Genomic DNA, 14,392 nt, shown 5'->3' with positions numbered 1-14,392 from the left:
AACAGGACCTTATCAGCTTTTATATGCATGTGTCAGTGAATTTTAAAACATGCCCGCATGAGGCACGTTCCCAGTTTGTCCAATTAATAGTGAGGTCTTTCAGACCCACCTGGTTCTTCATCCTGCACGCTGCCCAGTTGACCCAGACCCCCTTCACCCTTTCCTATAAGCTCTAAAACTTGAGATCTACAGACTTGCTCCCCATCAGAAGCAGCAGTAAAGTTATGGATATCTAGTGTACTCATGCATGTAAGTCTTGGCCCTTCTTTCTCCTCGCATGCACACGGGTACATATTACACATTTTTAAATCAGCGTTGCTTGCACACGGCCCACGTACATGCGTATGTGGGCATTTTTGCAGAAGCGCTGCTTTTAAAATCGACCTGTAAGTTGGCAACCCTAACTTGCAGGCACCATTGGCTGTGGAGAGGCCTTCTTTATGTTTAAGCACCAGCTACACGTAAAGTCAGAATTGAATGAAACTTGAACACCAGTCGTGGTGGTCAATCTTGGTTCTGCTGAATTATATTTATTGCGCCTAATACCTGAGATAAGGTTTCAGGTACAGACTGAAGATGAGACTCATGATAACTTTTGTGACAACTCAATTTACAGAAACTGCTCTCCTGTTATTCTCCTGTTGTACGAAAACAACAGGAGATATGTTGCCAGTGAGGAGACAACAACCTTTTAAGTGAAAAATGACAGCTTCTCTGTCCAGAATGCATACAATATGACTCATGATTGACAGGGATGACGGACAAGAAACACACTGCCTGAAAGGTTAAAAGAAACGAGATAGACAAAGGAACTTCAGAGTCGTCATCTTCCTGTAAGATTCAAGCACGGGAGAGACATACCATCTGACATCTCTGCCCATTTGATCTAAAAGAAGCATTTTTAGGCTAAACTGCCATTAAGTCCTTTTGCAAGGATAAACTAACAAAACTATATCTCTCTGTTTACAAATTCCCTCTGAGACACCAAGTACATACAAATATCGAAATATCTGAATACATATATGCTATAATCTGATTGATATTATAATAGTTTATTTGGGTAACTTTTTGATCTCCAATAAATATTTGGTTTTATTTGTAAGTCTTATTGCTTATTTTGGCATTGTTAACACTGTTACCACTAATTCCCCGATTTAATGGTAATAAAACAAGCCAGATGTACTAAAGGTTTTTTCCCATTGTGTGTCTATAGAAAAAATACTTAGTACAGTTCCATTTGCATTTATAGACTACCTTTCTAAAAAAAAAAATAATAATAATAATAATAATAATAATGACCCAATGCAGTTTACAGCATCAGTAAATAGCTAAAATCTGCATAAAATATATCAGCATAAAAATACAGTATAAAACATAATACAGATGCTGCCACCCCCCCCCCCCCCCCCCCACACACACACACACATATACTCTCACTAGGAGTAAAGGACAGAACTCATCTCAAAATACAGTCAAAATAGCATTATTTAACAAAATCACACTCCCAGACTCTCTACCACTTTTTATTTCTACTCCTAAACACAACACATCATACGATACAAAAATAATACTGTGAAAGCTAAATCCCATAACCTAAGATTGTAACCTGGTATCTCACAGATGCTCCCAAAGGAGCTCCTAAAGGGGCAAACCCCTTTGGTAATGGACCACCCTCTGTAGCAGGCCTCTGCTGAAACTCTTGCTGTCAAGCCTTGATACCAAAATACAAGGGTTTGATAGTGGTATCACTTATGTAATGGTGCTACTCAATGTATCAGCTGCATTTGATACAATTGACCAGAAGATCCTATTGGCGACGCTTCAAGTGTTTTGGTATATCAAATACGGTTTTAAATTGGTTTACTTCATATCTACCGAATCTGGTTTCAGCAGCTTAGATTAGGCAGGGCTTTGTCAAGTTGGAATCCCATGGCCCCTGGATTCCCCCAGAGCTCTACCCTATCAGCAACCCTATCCAATATTTACTCGTCCCCTCTCTGTAAAATATTTATGTCTCAACGTAAGCTGCAAAGTTTATGATGGTTTTTCATTCCATTTGATTCTTCATGGAAAAAACATTTGACTTAGTGTCACTGTGTTTATTTCAAATGAGTGCTGAATGCATAAAACACTGAACCACTGAATATAATCCAATGCCCTGACTGTTTTTCACTTTGATGGTCACATCTCTTAAACTGTTTGGAATGTGGGTATATTTTTCGATTCCACACTGTCATTTCATCCACAGATCAAATCAGTAGTAAAATGCTCCTTTTATAAATTCCCTCTACTTAGATGCTTAAAGCCTTTGCTAGAATGGCACCACTTCAGGACTGTCCTTCAGGTGCTTGTGTTAATTAATGTAATTCGCTTTATGTGGATTTACCAGCAAACATCATTCGAGCACTGCAGATAATCCAGAATGCGGCAGCCAGGATTTTAATGGGTACATGCATGTGTGATTACATGTCACCAGTCATTCCCTCATTCCATTGGCTTCCAATAAAATGGTGGGTGCAATATATACTAGCAACACTCATTTTTCAGCTACTGCATAATGATTCAGCCCTTTGGGCCAATGCAATTTTACGTATATATAAACCTTTAAGTTCCTTGCAGTCTGCTAATAAAAACCTATTAGAAGTTCTAGCTGCAAAGCTAGCATATCTGGATTTTATTAGAGAGAGGGTTTTTTCGGTGGTAGGGCTCATACTTAGCAACAGCTTAGAATGTCAACCTATGTAAAATCTTTTAAGAAAGCCCTAAAAGCATATTTATACTCGCAGGCATTTGGCGGAGTCTCATGTAATTAGTTTGTACATACTATGAATAGGTTTATATTTCAACTGCTATGTTTATGTAAAAAATTCCTGATTGTATTTGTTGTGGTGTTTATTTGTGGATTCTTTTTTTTAAAGTGCTGTCTGTTTTATCTGTTATTCACCTCAAATCTTATTGTGACCAGCGGTGAGAAACTTAAAAAAATAAATAAATAAAATAGCAGCAGGAGTGGGAGAGCCGGGCAGAGGGCTCAGCTTCACGGTTGTTTTTTTTTTTTTTTTTTTGCCAAAACTGGAATTCGCCAAATTCTTGTGGGCTCTGTGTTGAACACAGCAATTTCTCCCGTCCCTAGCACTTTGCTTCGGAATGCATTGCAGGGAGCAAGGTTGGTCCATAGTCTTAAGACTTTCTGGACCGCAGCTTGGCCCCTTTGTTATTCAGGCTGCCATGGTAACTCTGCCTATGTGGGGAAATGAATGGACCGACAGGTATGCAGAGGGTATCTCAGCTATTTTGCCTCTGGATGTAGTAACTGTGCACCATTTGAACAAGAGAAAGGGCTCCTTTTAATGTATGTATTGTGTTCATAGCATTCCAGGTGGGGATAGCCCTTCCCTCCTCCTCCCCTCTCCCCCTTAGGCTGACTCTTCTCTTTTATGATGGTGGTGCTCTGTCATCAGGGGCATAACTGAGAGGTTACAAACCCTGCAGAGGGAACGAGGAGTCAGTCATCTGTGCATGAGGAGGAGCCTCGTTTCCCCCCCCCCCCCCCCCCGGCCTGGCTGAGCAAAAGGCACAAGTAATCCCCTGATGTCCAGAACAAACACAATGTCAATGTTAACAGCACAATGTAAACAGAAAATAAACTAAATATTACAATTATATGCCAGTGATGAAGGGATACCAGTGCCCTGAGATGTGGCATCTTCTTTGCCCGGGCCTTGTCCTTTCACAACGGCCTGAACTGAGGGGAAATGAACATTATTTTCAAATGAAACTGAACAGTCGGGCATATTTAAACCGATAACCAAAACTGAGGTGGGGAAGGGGAGCATAAATCATTAAAACAAACAGGATGTAAACCATGAAAACAGAGATAAGAAAGGGCAACCCATAAAAATATTAAAGGGAAAATACTCCACAATCCACCACCCATGTGAAAAATTCTCTGCCCAAGTCCCGTGAAGAGGAACGCCTAGCAATGAATTCCTCACATGGGTGGCATGACGTCTGGCTAAGGACCAGCATCTTTTTTTCTTTTTGGCATAGTGCTCTGACACATTTTCAAAGTGGGTTCTTCTCCCTTGACACAGATTCCAATCAGTGCTTGAGAGATTTAGATGAGTTACAGTCTTTAGCCTATAGATCTTATTCATGTGCGCCTTGTTCTCTTTCTGGTGTCACAGTTCTTCATGTTTGCTTTGCTGCTTACTAGCACTTAAAAGCGAACATCTTTCTGATTATGCTTTTGCCGGGAATGCTGTTTCTCACATCGTTTCACACTGTTCTCTGATTTGAACATTTCCCAAAGACTTTCCACAAAAGAATGAGCAGAAAAACATTTTTGTATAATTTTTGCATAATCCTGGGGGGAAATGGAAGAAATATGTTGTTCCAGTGGAAAAGCCTATCAGAAATTATATATTAAAACGTGATCCTTATGCAGCAGAATATTTACATAAGGCAGGGGTGTCTATGTGGAGAGATGGAGGTGTGGGTAGGATATATTGGTGGGATAGGTTATGTGGGGTCTGTGTCTGAAAGAAAGTCCGTGGGTCAAGGCATGGGCTCTGTGTGTGTATGAATGAATGACTGAGTGGGCAGAAATGAATAAGTGACTGGATGGAGTGTGTATGAGTGACCTGAGTGAATAGGCTGGGGGTGTATACATGAAAGGATTGGTGGGAATGTTAGTGAGAAGATGGTGGGTATCTGAGCAGTGACTGAGTGGTGTGTGCCTGATCCACTCTTCCCCCCCCCCTGCATTGAATACTCCCCCTTCCCCATGTCTGCTGAGACCCCCCTTTCCCTCCCTCCCTCTTTTCTCCAGCCATTGTGTACCCATCTTCTTCTCTTGCCCTTCTTCCTCCACATCACCTCCTTTGTCAGCCAGGGCCGGTGCAAGGGTTTGTAGCGCCCTAGGCAGTCCAATGTAACACCGCACCCCCCCCCCCCCCCCCCCAAAATCTGAGTTAAATGTGTCCTCTGACAGTAGTAGACGTCACTGCAAGTCCAGGGTCGCACCAATAAAGCGTGGCGTGCAGCGGCGTGCAACCACCAGCGCGCGCCAAAGGAGTGCACCCCTTCTACTATTTTTTTCCTGGAAGTTTCTCCACTGTATTTCTCAAGTTTCTGTTATACTCTGGTATAGTTGTGGCCCCTGGATCATGGTGAGAGCTGACTCCATCCACAGGGAGGAGTCCTGTGGGGACTCATTACGATAGGTGTGGTCTCAGCTGAGACGGACACAGATGTAAGAGACTTTATTATACTGGAAACGTGGGTAGTACCCACAGCGTGGAGAGAAAATACAGTCCAGAATAGTAAAGCCTTTCTGCTTTATCCCTGGTAGTGGATATCAACAGATATCCACTACCAGGGATATCTGTTGATATCCCTGGTAGTGGCCCGCAGAGCAGGGTACGCCAGGAAACTCGTCTCTTGATAACACACATCCTCTTTGTAGATCCGGTAGTGGCCCGCAGCGCGGGGTATGCCGAGGATCAGCGAGTAGTAGTTCAGAGAGGTGCAGGAGGTCAGCAGAGCAGAGTAGATGATGGTACTCACTCCGTAGTGTAGGAAGGTAGCTGTGATGAGCATGGTAGTGGCCCAAGGCACGGGGTACACCGGCAGTTCCGTCAGCAAGATAGTAGAAACGAGAATAGTACTCACAAGGCTGAACAGGCAGGATCCCAAACCAGGATAAATGGATTCTCCAGGCAGGAAGGCCCTCTGAGGAGCAGATAGCCAGAACGTACCAAGGCCCCCGAGGAGCTGGTACCTAAGGCGTTCTAAGTCCAGGAGTTCAGGAACCAGTTCAAGTAGTGAAGCGAAGCGTCTCCGAATGGAGTGCAATAAGCAGGAAGGAAGTTCTTACTAACTCGTAGGAAGCAAAGGCTGGATGGTATAAATACACTTGGCGGGTGACGTCATGCGGAGGGAACGCCCCCGAGGTTCCCGTCATGACATGGATAAGAGAGGGCCTGGCGCGCGCGCGTGCGTGTGCCCTAGGTAATCCCCGGTTCAAGATGGCGGATGGGATCGCCCATGCCATCCCAGGACGCCAGGGAAGGTGGCATTTGCAGGCTGAGGCCACCATGGCCTTGAGAATCGCTGGTGCAGGGAAAAGAGAGGTGAGCAGCAAAGATTGCAGCCGTCTGCAACCGACGGGCACAACAGTTTCGCTTCAGGATATGGGCAAGAAGAGAAAAGGTACTTTGAGAAGTTTCCCTCCTGCCTCTCAATCTACCCCTCGGTCTACCCAACCTGGTTTAGAAACTTTTAACTTCACTAGTTCATTATTGGGACCAAGTGAGCTTGGAACTTTTGGATTATCTGGCTCCGCTCCTGCAGAGCTTTCGCGCTTAGTCCCTCTGGTCCAATCCCTCCGCAGCTGCCTAATCCACTTCTTATGGGCCCTAGGGAAGGATTGGTAAATGTAGCTAATTTTTCCAATCCTTCCCTGGAGGTGAGGTTCCAGGAGATAGGTGTTTCTTTACCGGTGACACCTTGTAAGATGGCTAAACCAGCCTGAAATAACATTAGACTCTCTATGGTCTGCTATCACTAATTTGGAGTCAGCTCTTTCCTCACATATTGATAATGTTTTGGGATCTTATGGGGCTTTACCTGGTTTACTTAATGAACAATCTCAGAAAATTATTGATTTTGAAAGTCAGATTGTTAATGTTGTTGCTGATTGCAATAAATTACGAGATACTACAGTCTCTTTGATTAGAGACAATCAATCTTTACACAGGAAGATAGAAAATATGGGTAATTCTTCTAAAAGATGTAATCTGAGATTTCTTAATTTCCCTCGCTGTTCCCTATTTTTTCCTTTGGAAATGATTAAGAAGTTTTATATTGATTTTTAAAAAATCTCTAAAGAGACTATCCCTGAGATTGTTAACACTTTTTATATCTTGGGCAATAAATCATCTGCTCAGGGAGAGGTTGTAGAAAGAGAATAGGATGCGAGAGAGAAATTATTAAATCTTACTGAATTTTTGGAAGATTCTGTTACGGATGTTAAAGATCAAACTACTTTGTTAGTAACTTTTGCTCGTGAATATGACAAACAATAGATCCTTAAACTTTTTTTTCGCTTTAAAGATTCCCTATTTTTTGGCTCTAAGATAGATGTTTTCCCTGATATTGTTAAAGAGACACAGTCTCATAGGAAGCTTTTTCTTATTAAAAAGCCCAGAGTATTGGCTATTGGCGCTTTCTTTTTACTTAGATTTTCTTGCAAGTGCCTAGTTAAACTTCAAGGTACTAATTATATTTTCTTTGATCCCATTCAATTGGAAATTTTTTTACAAAATAAAACCACTCCTAATTGAACTGTTTGTTAGCCATAGGGAGGTGGGATAGACCAATAACTAAAAAGAAAAATTACTAGTGGTTTCCTGTTTTGTAACTTTTCTTATGTTTCTCTCCTCATAATGTGGTATATGTTAATTCAATCTCTTCCTTTGTACATCTTTAAGTTTTCTTGTATGTATTGCAAATGTTTCCTGAATGCAAGTTATTTTTGTAAAATCTGTAAAACCTAATAAACAACTCCCATCAGGAGTTTGCACAATGGTGTAATAACGAGGGATTCTGTAGGCACTGAGGGATTCCGTAGACACTGAGTACAACCTTGTTTGTTTGTTTTGTACTCTAACTTGATTATATCGCTCAGATAAATAAGAGCTGAACCAATCTAGGACCATTCCAGAAATACCACACTCTAAGCAATGTAACCGAATTTGATGATCCATAGTGTCAAATGCCGAACAGATGTCAAGGGTAACAAGCATAAAGTTCTTTCCCCTATCAAGGCCTCTTCTAAAATTATCAATCAATGATACTAATAAGGTTTCAGTACTCAGTGATTTCCAGAATCCAAATTGGTAAGGGTGTGTATTTAGAAATTCAGTCAGTTGATGAAGAACCAAATTTTCCAAGATCTTTGTTAAAAAAAGACAATGAAGAAATTGGTCTTCAGTTAGATGGAATCAGAGGATCAAGCCATTTTTCTTCAATAGTGGCCTATTGGAGGCTCTCTTCAGGGTGGAAGAACTTTGCCATTTGTCAAGGAAAGATTAACAATTCTAGTTACTGAAGGGGCTAAGCTGTTTCTTGCCACCTTTAATATATCTCAATCACAAATGTTTAATAGATAATATTCTCCGTTCATACAGCATATAGCTATAGACACCTTAGAAACATTTTTTGCTCGAGACAGTTTTCAAATGCCTGTATCTACATAGTAACATAGTAATGACGGCAAATAAAGACCAAATGGTCCATCTAGTCTGCCCAACAATTTCCTTATGGTAGTAACTGCCGCTCCATGCAGGTTACCACCATGCTTTTGTTAAGAATAGTAACTGCCACCCTGTGCAGGTTACCACCACTTGTTCTGTTAAGGTTAGTAATGGCTGTTTTGTGCAGGTTACTCCCTTGCATTCTGTTAAGGGTAGTAACTGCCGTTCTGTGCAGGTTACTCCCATGCAGTCTGTTAAGGGTAGTAACTGCCATTCTGTTCAGGTTACCCCTAGCAGAAATATTACATCATTCATTCCTTTTTTTTAAGCCTTTAGGATTCTTCTTTTGAATTCATTAACTGTTCTCATCTTCACCGCCCCCTCTGGGAGGGCATGCCAGGCATTCACCACTATCTCTGTGAAGAAAATTTCCTGACATTGGTTCTGAGTTGCTCTCCCTTGAGTTTCATTTCATGACCCCTAGTTCTACTGTTTCCTTTCCAACAGAAAAGGTTTGAATTCTGTGAATTATTAAAACCTTTCAGGTATCTGAAAGTCTACATCATATCTCCCCTACACCTCCTCTCTTCCAGGGTTTACATATTCAAATCCTTCAGCCTCTCCTCATAAGTCTTCCAATGAAGAATGCACAACATTTTGGTCACCCTTCTCTGTACCGCCTCTATCCCTTTTGAGATACGGTCTCCAGAACTGAACACAGTACTCCAGGTGAGGCCTCACCAAGGACCTGTACAAGGGTCTCTCACCTCCTTTTTCTTACTGGTTATTCCTCTCTCTATGCAGTCCAGCATTCTTCTGGCTTTAGCTATCACCTTGTCACATTGCTTTGCCGCCTTCAGATCGCTAGAAACTATCACCCAAAGATCCCTCTCTTGGTCTATACACATTGATTTTTCACACCCATCACATACAGCTCTTTTGGATTAGTGCACCCAAGATCCATGACTCTGCACTCCTTGGCATCCCAAACTGCCAAGTCTTTGACCACTCTTCAAGCTTTCTTAAATCACTTTTCATTCTCTTTATTCCTTCAAGCGTGTCCATTCTGTTGCAGATCTTAGTATCATCCACAAATAGATAAATTTTACCTTCTATCCCTTCCGCAATGTCGCTCACAAAGATATTGAACAGAACCGGTCCCAACACCAATCCCTGTGGCACTCTTCAAAGTAGGCTCAATTTATCATGACACGTTGTTACGACCAGGAGGGATGTGAACCCTTGGACTGATGGGGAAGTTGGTACGAGCTTAGGGGATTGCTCCTCAGGTTCCCCCATCGGGTGGCGAGGCGGAACAGAAGTTGGGACTGGCTGGATCTTCGCCGCAGGCGACTTGGATGGACCTTTGAGAGGTTGAAGAGGCGTGGAGTCGGTGCAAGGGCCAACTGGATCTTCGCCACTGGAAGCCTGCAGCCCCCCCGGGAGGAGCCCGTAGAGACCTGGGCCGCTGGGACTTAGGTGGACCTTTGAGAGGTCGATGAGGCGTGAGGTCGGTGCAAGGGCCAACTATATCTTCGCCACTGGAAGCCCGCAGTCCCCCCGGGAGGAGCCCGTAGGGACCCGGGCCGCTGGGACTTAGGCGGGCCCTTGAAGATGGATGATCTGATAGGGAAGTCCGGGGTCGAGTACCAGAGGATCACCGCTTGCCAGTCCGAAGTCACATGCCGAAGGATCACCGCTTGTCAGTCCGAAGTCATACACCGAAGAGAAGTCCGAGAAGAAGCCAGAACCAGGAACCAGGAACTCAAGGCACCAGGAGAACTCACCGGAATGAGCAGACTTGTTGCCAAGTCGAGGAATGACTGTGGGCAGTCTCCTTAAATAGGATTCAGTGCCTGGCCCATTAGGAGCAGGTGTTAGCAATTTAGGAGACGAGGCCCCTTTAAATCTCACCGGGAGGCACGGCCTCACGCCTAAGGGGAAAGCCAGCAAGCAGTGCCCGGAAGGGCCTTGTAGAGCAGCCAGACGCCGCAGGAGGAGGCCCGGGGAAACGGATGTCCACAACCTCTCGTACCTGATATGTAGGATCATCATCTATGGGTGCAGAGGTGGGATCCGGAGGTGCGCGGTGGAAGCGTGACAGGACCACGGGTTTGAGCAGGGATACATGAAAGACATCATGGATCCGTTGGGTGGACGGCAGTCTCAGTCGATAGGATACCAGGCCCACTCTCTCAGCTACCCGGAAGGGACCGCAGAACCGGGGCGCAAATTTCCGTGATGGAAGGCGGAGATGGATATTCCTGGTATTGAGCCACACCCGATCTCCTGGCTGGTAGGCTAGAGCTGGCCGTCGGTGGCGATCAGCCACTTGCTTGGAGGAGGCGGCAGTTTGCGCTGGGTTCCATGCCACAGTGCCCGCAGCTGCTGTGCTGTGACTTGGGCAGCAGGTGAAGCGCTGGAAGTGTCGAGAGGGAGTGGTGGTCTTAAGGGCTTCCCGTACACCACTTGAAATGGAGACCTGCCAGTAGCCGCGTGAGCCTGATTATTGTAGGCGAATTTGGCCCAGAGCAATAGTTCCGACCAATTATCCTGTTTCTTATTCACGAAGGACCGGATGTAGGACTTCAGGGTCCGATTCATCCGCTCGGTTTGCCCGTTGCTCTGCGGGTGAAAGGCCGTGGAGAAGTTAAGTTTCACCTTGAAACACTTACAAAGGGCTCTCCAGTAACATGCCACAAACTGGGGACCTCGGTCGGAGACGACATCTTGGGGAAGGCCGTGTAGCCTAAAAATGTGCTGAGTGAAGAGAAGAGCCAGTTCGGGAGCTGATGGGAGCTTAGGTAGAGGGATCAAATGCACCATTTTCGAGAAGCGGTCTGCAGTGACCCAGATTACTGTATGGCCGCTAGATGGAGGCAAGTCTACCACAAAATCTGTGGCCAGATGTGTCCAGGGTTCGGTGGGTATGGGTAAGGGCTGGAGGAGACCACATGGGGAACCCAGGCTGGGTTTCTGACGAGCGCAGGTAGGACAGGACCTCACATATGTGGTGACATCCCGCCGGAGGTTGGGCCACCAATAAAATTGGTTGAGGAGCTCCATTGTTCTCTCACGCCCGGCATGCCCTCCGACGAGGGAGTCGTGAGCCCATCGTAGCGCCGTGAGGCGATCCCTGCGAGGAACTAGAGTCCTATCCTGGGCGAGGACCGTCAGGGCTGATAGACGGACCTTACTCGGGTCCAGATTTAATTGAGGCTGTTCTTGATCCCCTTCGTTACATGATGTCCGGGAGAGAGCATCTGCTCGGACGTTTTTTGCTGCCGGTCGGTACTGTAGGATGAAGTTGAATCGGCTAAAGAACAAGGCCCAGCGGGCCTGGCAGGGGTTCAAACGTTGGGCCTGGGACAGAAACTCAAGGTTTTTATGATCGGTATATACCGTGGTGGTATGTAACGCCCCCTCGAGCCACTGCCTCCATTCCTCCAGGGCGAGCTTAATAGCCAATAACTCCTTGTCCCCAATGGAGTAGTTGTTCTCAGCGGGGGAAAACCTCCTTGAGAAGTAGGAGCAGGGTAGGAGTTGTCCAAAATCCGAATGCTGTATCAGCACGGCTCCCACGGCGATGCTGGAGGCGTCGACCTCCACTATGAAGGGCTTGGAGGGGTCCGGGTGTCGAAGGCAAATGTCGGAGAGGAAGGCTTCCTTTAAATCAGCGAAAGCTGTAACAGCGGCGTCAGGCCAGTTCCTGGCGTCGGCGCCCTTGCAGGTCAGAGCTGTGAGTGGAGCCACCCGGTGAGAGTAGCCTGGAATGAAGTATCGATAGAAATTAGCGAAGCCCAAAAATTGCTGGAGGGCCTTGAGCCCCTTGGGTTGAGGCCACTGGGTGATGGCCGCTACCTTCTCTGGATCCATGCGGAAGCCGGTTGAGGAGATAATATAACCTAGAAAAGGCAGGGATTCTGCCTCAAAGGTGCACTTTTCCATCTTGGCATAAAGGCGGTTCTCCCGGAGGACCTGAAGGACTTGTTTTACGTGATGACGATGGGAGTCCAAATCCTTTGAGAAGATGAGTACATCATCTAGGTATACTATAACATGAGTGTTCAGGAAGTCTCGTAGAATCTCATTCATGAGATGCTGGAAGACGGCTGGGGCATTGCAGAGTTCGAAGGGCATTACAAGATACTCGTAATGCCCGTCCCTGGTGTTGTAAGCCGTCTTCCATTCGTCTCCAGGATGGATACGTACCAGGTAGTAGGCCCCCCTGAGGTCCAGCTTAGTAAACACACGGGCACCCTGAAGGCGGTCCAGCAGTTCCGGGATCAACGGGAGTGGGTAACGATCCCGCTTGGTAATGGCGTTCAAGCCCCGGTAATCAATACATGGCTGGAAGAACCGTCCTTCTTAGCCACGAAGAAGAAGCCGGCGCCTGCAGGAGAGCGAGAGGGCCGGATGAACCCTTTGGCCAAGTTCTCCGTCACATACTGCGACATGGCCTTGGTCTCGGGTAAAGACAGAGGGTACACTCGGCCGCGAGGCGGGGTGGTACCAGGCAGTAAGTCAATGGGGCAGTCAAACGGCCGATGCTGCGGAAGAAGTTCTGCCATCTCCTTGGAGAAAACATCCTTGAAGGACTGGTATGGCTCAGGCAACAGTTGGGAGGAGTAGACGTTCAGGGGTCTAGGCGGATGCGGAAGTTGCAAGCAGTGTTCAAAGCAGGCTGGCCCCCACCGAACCAGCTGGAAGTCATCCCACTGTATTAGGGGCGAGTGCAGACGGAGCCACGGCAGTCCCAGAACCAAGGGGTGCACCGCTCGCTCTAAGACAAGCAAAGAGATCTGCTCCGAATGGAATAATCCGGTTTGTAGAGTAACGGGAGCTGTGGAGCAGGTAATGGCCCCGGGGAGCAGAGTGCCTCGGATGGATGAGATCCGCAGCGGAGGGACCTTTTGCACTGTGGGGAGGGCGAGCTGGGCCACCAGGTCGGCCGCTATAAAGTTCCCTTCTGCACCTGAGTCTATGAACGCACGGACCTGGAGTTACCCTCCAGGATACTTCAGGGTTACAGGCAATGTGCACAGAGGAGCTGATCCGGAAGCGCCTAGGTGTAGCTCCTCAGTATAGCCTAGGCAGGAGCGTTTCCCAGACGCTCCGGGCAAGTCAAGAGAAAATGCCCCTTGCCTCCACAATAGAGGCAGAGGCCAAGCGTACGCCGTCTCTTCTTTTCCTCAGGAGTCAGTGGAGATCTGCCGACCTGCATGGGTTCCCCACTAGACACAGGAGTAGGAGAAGCCCCGAGAGCCCGGGATCTAGAAGTGGTAGATGACGGAGGAGGCGGTCTGCGGGACGAGCGGATCTCCTTATCTCGTTGCTGGAGACGACGGTCCACCCTACCAGCTATGTCAATGAGATCGTTCAAGTCCCCTGGTAGGTCTCGACCAGCCAGCTCATCCTTGATTCGGCCGGATAGTCCTTCAAGGAAGATGCCCTTCAGACAGTCGTCCTGCCAACCGACCGCCATGGCTAGCATGCGGAACTCGATAACATAATCCGCCACAGGGCGTGTTCCTTGCTGGAGGGTCAGGAGTTCTGAGGCTGCGGCACTTAGGCGTGCTGGGTCGTCGAAGGCAAGCCGAAAATTGAGGAGAAACTCCTCCAAATTCTGTAGCATAGAGTCCCGGCGTTCCCACAAAGGTGAAGCCCAGTTAAGGGCCTTACCGTCCAGGAGTGAAATATGAATGCCACTTTCTCTGCGTCAGAAGGGAATTGGGCCGGCAGAAGGGTAAACCGTACTTGACACTGGTTTAAAAACCCTCGGCAGGACTTGCTGTCCCCGGCATACCGGGGGGGCGTAGGTAGCTGCATAACTGAGGCAGTAGAGACAGTGGATGTCTGACGTGACTCCCGAGCAGAAACCTCTAGCTGGGCGACCAACTGCTCTACGGTGGCTGCTAGGGTGTCTATGCAGTGTTGCTGCTGCTGGAGGCGTTGAGCCATTCCCGGGATAGCCTGAAGGCTCGGGGTCTCCGCCGAGTCCACGGCCTTGCAAACTGTTGCAGTTGGGTACTGCTGTGGAATAGTGGACCCTTGGGCCGACCTATCACGAGAGGCGGGGTAGGCCGGGAGGCGGAGCCAAGGCTCAAAGTGTTCACCAGGTGATTGCCCGGAAA

The 14,392-nt window shown here is 46.9% G+C and overlaps 1 long non-coding RNA gene across 2 annotated transcripts in view; it reads left to right on the top strand.

Annotated features, from left to right (window-relative positions):
• LOC115087626 overlaps positions 1-14,392 on the top strand; it is a 144,812-nt gene that overhangs the window by 89,489 nt on the left and 40,931 nt on the right. The gene's annotated exons all lie outside the window — the stretch shown is intronic.

Source organism: Rhinatrema bivittatum, chromosome 3 (assembly GCF_901001135.1).
Source record: "Rhinatrema bivittatum chromosome 3, aRhiBiv1.1, whole genome shotgun sequence".
Classification (NCBI taxonomy): Eukaryota; Metazoa; Chordata; class Amphibia; order Gymnophiona; family Rhinatrematidae; genus Rhinatrema; species Rhinatrema bivittatum.
This window is presented reverse-complemented; position numbering and strand designations above follow the sequence as displayed.